The 8,484-nt window shown below is 41.8% G+C and overlaps 1 protein-coding gene across 10 annotated transcripts in view; it reads right to left on the reverse strand.

The window, feature by feature from the left end:
• Positions 1-5,314, reverse strand: part of NALCN (sodium leak channel, non-selective) — a 228,977-nt gene extending 223,663 nt beyond the window's left edge. For 2 of the 10 annotated variants that reach the window (XM_030276727.4, XM_030276696.4), the window contains exons 1-2: positions 5,175-5,314; positions 3,320-3,414 (exon numbers count right to left, since the gene is read on the reverse strand). The gene's annotated coding sequence lies outside the window, so the exon portion shown is untranslated. Of the gene's footprint in view, positions 1-343; positions 460-3,319; positions 3,459-4,148; positions 4,287-5,174 lie in introns of those variants that run through there. The other 8 variants (XM_030276717.4, XM_030276687.4, XM_030276731.4 and 5 more) reach the window with 6 other exon arrangements.
• Positions 5,315-8,484: the final 3,170 nt, after the last annotated feature.

Consider the following 8,484-nt stretch of genomic DNA (forward strand, 5'->3'; position numbering starts at 1 on the left):
AAATAAGCAGTTCCTAAAAAAATCAAAAGACAAATTTTAAAAAGTAGCTGATCCTCCACAGCATCAAAAGCTGAGAAATCTGAGTCTCACTTATAAAGCAAGCTCACTGTATATAGCATAATCTGCTCAAAAGATCTCTATCACAAAGTCAGGAAAACATGCTTATAAAGGCTCTGGCTAACAAAGAAGGCAGCTGAAAAATGACTTCACAGAAATATCAACAGGAAAACAAAGCAGATATTCCTACCTACAACTTACAGAGAGAGAATTCAAAAATCAGATAAATCCTTGGAAGGCCTGGCTTCCAACATACTTTTTTCTCACTGCCTATTGATTTTGTCACCTGAGATCATGTGAGCACTGCCTGAATGTCCTCTAAAGGCAGGCCACCAACAAGCATTCTCTTCAATTCTCTCTTCTTTGAAAATGTCAACTCTGCTTCCAACTTCTCCCAGAGCACGGACACAGAATGTGGCACATACACTTGAAGACAATCGTTAGAAATGTGAGAGCTAAAATGGGTGACAGGAAGATGATGTGAACACCCATACACACAGCATGATGACAAAACCCCATTTCCATACCATACATTAAAAAAGCCCAAAGTACAGGCTACCTTAAAGAAACTGATTGCTCTTAACTTCAGTATGCATGACATGGTTATAGAAAAAAAAAAATAAGTTCTCATTCTTTCATCAATAGACTTCTCCTTTCTTTATTGCAAATTGACACTGCTTCTCTATTGCCTGCTCCCTGCATCCACGGGTTCTTCCATCCCTGATTTTGGGTATGGGTACAATTAAATGGTATTTCAGCATTTGTTTTCACATAGCAAAAATCTAAGTGAGCAAGCTACATACATAACAGTATAGATATATCTATTTTAGAAGGGTAAAGACAGTATTCCAGTGGATACGATCACACGGCACATTCCACCACAGATGCTATTAACTCATAACTAATTTCAAGTAAGAGCTTATTTCAGTACTTTTCTCTGTGTGGTATCATTATTGTATCTGATTAAATATCTGAAAGATAGTTCTGAAAGATCTCTTTGTTATTTAAGCATGATACACCGCTAATAACTGACCAAACTTTAGTATTTATTAAAAACAAAGTTGTTCGCTCACAAAGAAGATGCACTAAAGGAAATATTCTAAAAATCAGTTACATTCATATTTTCAAATCATTCACATGTAGGAAAGAACAACTGATATCTTGTACTTATTAACAGGATCTCAGACCAAAAATACCAGGACTGAGGTTCAAAAGTGTGAAAAGTTAAAAAATTTCTTAAGGCTGCCTATGTAATAACATCTAGTCTGAAAACAGACAGGTGTTCAGACTTAAGCTTTTCGCTTTCAATGTATTTCTTGTGTTTTCCATTATTGTTGGCTAAGGACAATGCTCTCACAATATTTATTTCTTATATGTAAATTTTTTCTCGCAGATGTCGTCAAAATAATACCCAGCAAGCAGAATCAAATATATCATTGCACACAAAGGCAGATCTCTTGTGAGTCAGATATACAGTCTACTGCTACCATCACACAATATTGTTCTTTTTACTTTAACTCTTTAATGTAGCGAAAATACCAATGGCGATGTATTTCTTTCCCAAATACATTTGCACAGTTTAACAGCTGGTTTACTTTGAAAGTTCACTAGGACTGTGGGCCAGCTCCCCATCATTTTCTGACCTAGGATGTGTCAACTGCAATGTAGTTGATATATGTCAGAGTCCAAAGCTGACAAAAAGACATGTAGCAACGTCCTTAGTAGGAATCATGCTGGATTAAACCAGAGTGTTCTGGAATTTTCTTTTGCAGCATAACCCATGTCCAGGTGGAAAATGTGTTTTGCTCCTTATGAACATAAGGGGATAGGCAGTGACAGGTCATTGATTGAGTGGATTCAGGGAGCAACCCATACTCTATAATACCCCACGTTCAGTAACATGCTCAGAGTACTGTGGATCAATTTTTCTAGGTTTTAAAGGAAGGAATTCCTTCCCAGAATGATACACAGGTGGAAAGGAGCTTCTCTGTAGGCAGATGGATGGCAGCATGCCTGCTTAAGTGATTATTTTAATGTTTCTAAGATTTTTTTGTATCATTAATTATACGCTAGTATGCCTACAACCTTGTATATCCATCTTCTCACCATTTAAATATATAAAAATTAAAATAAATGGTGGTCGTGTTCTTTTAGATTTGTTACAATTTTTGCTAAAATAATTATTAAAGAAACTGAAATATTCTAGATCATCATTCCTTAAAAAATTCTTCCTTTTCTATCCTTTAAGAAACTGCCAGCAAAAAAGTTAATGCCTATATACCTTAAACTTCGAAGTCCTGAAAACAGAACTAAGACTTTTTTTTTTTTTTTTTTTTTTATCCTCTTACCTTCCCTTTGAAACAAACTAATTGACATGCCTTTGCTGCAGGGCAGTTCCTAGAAGTTGCACCATAACCTCTGGTACTTTATGTACTGTACACAAAGGCTTTATTTTTGAGAGAAGATTAAAAAAAATAAAAAAAAGGAAAACGTTTTCATAGAATCATAAGCTAGTTCAAGCTGGAAGGACCTCAACTCTGCTCTTGTGAGACTGCACCTAGATTCTCCAGGGACCCAGGTCCAGGGCCTGTTGAAATGAGTCCAGAGGAGGCCACAAATATGGGCTGGAGCACCTCTCCTCTGAAGATAGGCTGAGAGAGTTGGAGCTGTTCAGCCTGGAGAAAGCTCCAGGGAGACATCAGAGCAGTTTTCCAGTACCTAAAGGGAGTCCGTCGGGGAGGGACTTTTCACAAGTATACATAGCAATAGGACAAGGGCAAATGGCCTTAAGATAAAAGAGGGTAAGTTTAGATATGAGAAAGAAATTCTTTACAGTGAGGGTGGTGAGGCACAAAAACAAGTTTTCCAGAGAAGTTGTGGATGTCCCATCCCTGCCAGTATTCAAGACCAGGCTGGATAGGGCTTTGAGCAATCTTGTCTAGTGGAAGTTGTTCCTGCCCACAGCAGCGGGGCTGGAACGAGATGACCTTTAAGGTCCCTTACAACCCAAACCCTTATTTGGTTCTATGATCTCAGAAGGTTTCCCATCGTACCTCCTGCTGAAGCAGTATCAACTCTGGTGACAGCCCAAGCTATTGCAGTTTGCTCAGGTTACTCTAGTCTGGTCTTAAAAACCTCCAGCAAAGGAGGTTTTTTTGAGCAACTTGTTTCATTACTTGATTGTCCTCACCACAAAGGGGAAATAAAAAAGTGATAAGAGATGAAAATATCACAGAAAATAAAGAAAGGAAAAATAAGTTACCTAGTAGAATCAAGACAATTTCCAACTGTAGTTAAGGACTGGTATTTTGCAAAGCAAGATGTTCAGCAGTATTTAACCAAACCAGGAAACTTCAGCTGAAATAAAAGATGCTATGAAGGTAAGGAAAGGGAGAACAGAGAAAGGTTGAAAAGGAAAAAAATATGGTTCAACCTCTAACACCCACATTAGGCTGACTTTACTCTTTATCCCCAAAAGATTTTGTGCTCAAAACCTACAAGAGATACAACCATGGAAGCATTCTATTAGTAACATGGTAAAAATATTTTTGAATGCAACACCTCTGGTTTACTCATAAGCTCATCACAAATCTTATTTGTAACAAACTGAACTCCTAAATACCTAGGCAGGTGGGGAGAAAACCAAACTCTCCAGAAGCCAAAACCAGTTCTATCTCATCATGAGCTACTCATGCCTCAAGAAGACATTCTTGTCTTTAGAAGTCTTCTAGGGCTAGGTCCAGCAGCCCAATAGTCCCTACAACACAGTGTGATAGCATTCACCTTCTACTGTGAAGGTTTAAGACACAAAAAGTCTTTGACTCAAAGATAGGTTTGGATGAATACCATACACATCTACATAGTGCTCATGGCACCAGCAGTGTCCTGGAGCTAGAAATAAGTCAAAACAGCTTAAGTTATATTTCCAGGTGGTATAGCTCAATTAACTGTGATGGACCACATTTCAGATTAAAATAAAACAAATGCACCAAACAAGAAGACAAAAGCACAAATTATATGCCAATTGTTACAGTTTTGAAAGTTACCAAGCTCAGATGGTAAAGCAAAACAAAAAAAAGCCAATGACCCACCAAATGAAAATAAACCCAACTGTTCCTAAAAGTCTCCAAAGGTATATGCATATACTTGAAGACAGCCAGAGACTTCTAGGATCCAATTAGACCAACTTGAAGAAATGTGGTTTCTCAATCCATTCCCGAAGTTAAGAAACTTCAGCTTTGTGATTCAAGCAGCAGAGCATAGTTCATTGTTAATATATGTAATTTCTCTATAGATCAGTCAAAGGGCAGGTGGAATAGGGCTGCTGCAGAAGAAAATGAAAAGGAACAACAAAATGAACCAGGCAATTGATGCTTAAGATAAACACAAAAGACTCAAATAGCATTTAGTTTGTGTTTTCTGGGTGTAAATATTTGCCTGGATGCAAAAACAGTTACCTTACCAAACCATAGCTGACTTAAAAGCCACGTTTGCACATTAAGGCCATCAGAAACCTCGATCGTTTCTAGAAATATGTCTCTGATTTTACTTAGAATACTAAAATAAATAGATACCAGTAACAAAAAAATATTAAGCATCTCTCTCTGTTCGATGTACGAACCCCTGACACTGCAGGTTAAATAGATGTAGTCCAGGCCTGGGTACATCGCTCCCTCCAACCACGCTAAGCCCGCAGCCCCTGCGAACCAGCCAAACCTCCCTTAGGGAGGGAGCGCTCCGCGGCCACCCCCGTCCCCATCCACGACCCCCCCACTAAATGCGTGCCCCCCGAAGAGGCCTGCTGGCCGCTCGGCCCCGCTCTGCCGCAGCGGCGAGGCTGCGGAGGGCCCCGGGCCGCGGGGAAGGCCCCCGGAGCGCCCCCTCCCACCGCGGGGGAAGGAGGGCCGGGGCGGGCGATGCGGAGGGCGCCGCCGCCCCTTCCCCCCGCCGCGCCGCCAGGCGGGCCTCTGGCCGCGCCCGTCCCTTCCCTGGCAGCCGCCGGCGTTCCCGGCAGGGTCGCGGCGGCCGCCGGCACCGAGGGGCCGTGGAGGGGGGTGGGGAGGCGCGGGGCCCCACCGCGCTCCGGGAGCGAGCAGCGCCCGCCGCCTCCGACCTACCGCCAGCATCTCCCTTCATGGCGCGGTCGGGAGCGGCCCCCGCGGGTGTGCGGGCGCTGCGGTGCCGTGCCGGCCTCGCACGCCGCCCTCCCCGCGATGGATCGGGGCGGCGGGGCCCGCCCGGCGCCGGCCGCGTTCAGTTTCTCGGCAACGGCGGCGGGGGCGGGCGGGGAGGGAGCAGGTGCGGAGGAGACGGTGTCGACCGCGCACCGGCGCCTCGGAACAAACAGACCCTCGCCTTGCTCAAGAGCCCGGCTGGGAACAGAGGTGGCTTAGCGGCTCCGCCGCCGGGGGTGATCCCCACCGCGGTCCCGTCTCGCAAAACACCCTCACAGCGGTCTGGAACTGTGCTCGCTGCGCCCCGAAACACACGAGTGGTCCCGGCCCGGGCCGGAGCCGCCGGGCGGTTCTTCGGCTGAGCCGCGCTGCGCTCTGCCGACAGCAGCGCTGGCCGAGACACCACTTGCTGCGGCGGTTTCGTGGGGCTTCGGGCTTCAACTGTTTTGTTTCTTGGTTGGTTTGGGGTTTGCTTTTCAATTTTTTCATTATGCTTTTCAAGTGCTAGGATAGGTTATTTATTTTGGTAAGAAACCCTATTTGTATATCTTAGGGCGTTTTTTAGTGCTAGCAAACTTCTTTGCCCCTGCTTCACTGGGTGGTCTGGTTAATTTTCAAATTGCTGAAGAGCCATGTAAAAACCCAGTCTCGAGCTCCACAGTGAAATAAATTAATAAAAATGTCTTCACTTGTTGGGGTAGATGGTCTTAGGGGTCTTTTCCAGCCTAAATGAGTCTATGAAAGAGATGCCTCAAATAAACAGATTAAGAAATACTTGGAAAATTGTTTCTGTAAGTCAGGGTGACATGTTCCAATCTCTATTTTATCTTCTTGAACAATTTTTTTTTTTTTTTAATTTTGTGGAAAATTTATGTTTAAATGAAACTGTATGGTGGGGAATGTGAGCCTATAACTTTCTGGAGACGGTAAAGATGTGGGATAGGATTCAAAAGACAAAGCCCTTAGCAAAATACCCCAGAAAGCTGAAGGAAAGTGTATGGCATCAATTGTATTAGGTTCCTTTGAATTATATCTATTTGATGCTGGCAACCAAAACTAATAAGCCAGTTAGGGAGTTGGCCTCAGGATTACAGATGCAGTCCTGCCAGCACTACTTACATGTATTACCAGCATTAGCAATACCAGTAAATTTAAGCGCCTAATTTTAGTGTTTGCAGTTTTTGATAGCAGTCAGCTGATGTTTCATGAGAAAAAATTTGTAAAGCAAAACAATTTAGGAATAAATGTGCTTATAAATAATACTCTTCCTATTTTGTCTCTTCCTCCCCACTTAACGTTTCATTACTTGGAATAAGTTGCTAGGCAGCATTATGCTGTTGGTGATAGCATCTCATAAATGAAAGCTGACAGTTGCAAACAGTGAAACATTGCAGTTATAGCTAAACAAAATAAATGAACATTTGCCAGCGGATGTGACTTTGTGTAACATTTTTCCTATGGATATACTGGCCTCTGAAAAATAACTCTCGATGGAACAATTTTCCAGTTGGAAGGGACCTCAGGGGGCCATCTGGTCTGACTGATCTGCTTAAACCAGGCGCAGAGATGAGATCACATCAGCTTGCTCAGGGCTTTATCCGGTTTGGTCTTGAAAACCTCCCAAGACAGAGACTGCACAGCCTCCCTGGTACTTCTGTACTCCAGCCTTCTGTACTGGACCATCCTCGTGCTGAAAGATTTTTTCCTGACATGCACTTGGACCCTCCCTTGTCAGCAGTCTCTGCTCCTGCAATGCACCCTTGGGAATTGCCCAGCTTTGTCCTCTTGACAGCTTCCTCATAGAATCTGTCAGACTGCTCCTAGGTGCCCCCAAACCCATCCTTCCTTCAGGCTGAAAAAGCCAAGCTCCTTCAGCCTCTCCTCATGGTGCAAATGCTCCAGTTCCAACTGCCTTGGTGGCCTGACACTGAATTAATGTATTAGCATCTGTCGTGTGTTGGAGATAGGTTCAAAATATGCTGCAGTAATTTAGATATTGTTTAATGAGTTCCTAAAAAGAAGGATTTCTTTCCTTACTCATGGTTTGTATTGTATAAAATACGTTTCCTTATGTATTTGGCACTTCTCCTTTTACCTGGTGTTGTATTAGGTAACATATTTTTACTACCTGCCCTTACTCTGTGAAGCATGAGCTGCTAATGGGGACCCACACTTTCAGCAGAAGGCTGGATTCTCTCTGACAGCCTGTCTTGAGCACAACTGGCATCAGATGATGCTAATGCTGGAAGAAAGGATGTAGCCGTTGATACTTTGATGTAGCTGCCTGTGTGCAAAGACAAAACAGTAGTCTTCAGTACATAGAATTGTGCAGATTCTGAAGGTCTTCTGTTTGCAAGGAAAAGCCCTTTCTTGCTTTTCTATTTAACCACAAATTTACTTTCAGACATGGCACATGAAAAATAATTATTAACATTTTAGAACTTGAGTGGCGTACAGGAGACACGTGAGGACAAAACTTAAGTATCTATAAAATTGTTGATATAATTTTGCAAAGAACCTATTATTCCTTTAAAGTCTGCAACAATGTTTAGTATTTATGACTGAAGTCTTTTTTAAATTCTGATTTAGGAAATTCACACTGACCTACAAAGCTAGCCATAAACATATAGATAAAAACAGAATTTGGGAGTTAATCTTACAGTATTACTTTACAGTAATGTTAAATAGGTCAAAAGAAAATATATTTCCTAGTAAAGATTTACCTCTCATCTCTATAAATAAACCTGATAAAGGAATTTCCTTATTCATCCTTCAAACTTCAACACGTTTGAAATTTGCCATGGCAGAATGTCCCTTTTAAAAGAAAATTTAAAAAGGAAAATTCAGAAGATTTAAAAAGGAAATTCCAGAAGAGTTGTACTGAGAATTCAAGGGGAAAATTCTCTATCTTACCTATAGCTTTCATTTCTGTAACATAATCTGGAAGCACAACAAAAAAAGGAAAAAGGGGAATTCAAAGCATCTATTCATTCTACACGTTTCCTTAGAGAATTTGGATAGCCCTCAATTCCTGGTTTTACTTCTGAATTTATTTGAACTTTATTTGCTTTATTGTCCTTACTTTCCCTAAGTATCTGTTAAATAGTTGAAGAGTAATGTAAACAAATTTTAAAAATATGCCAAAGAGCTGATCTTACCAGGATTGCCATTGTTGGAATTTGATTTACCTCTTATGAAAGAACACAGTGTTTGATCAGATTTCAGACTGTCTATAATGACTAAAAGAATTCAT

This window comes from Taeniopygia guttata, chromosome 1, assembly GCF_048771995.1.
Source record: "Taeniopygia guttata chromosome 1, bTaeGut7.mat, whole genome shotgun sequence".
NCBI lineage: Eukaryota > Metazoa > Chordata > Aves > Passeriformes > Estrildidae > Taeniopygia > Taeniopygia guttata.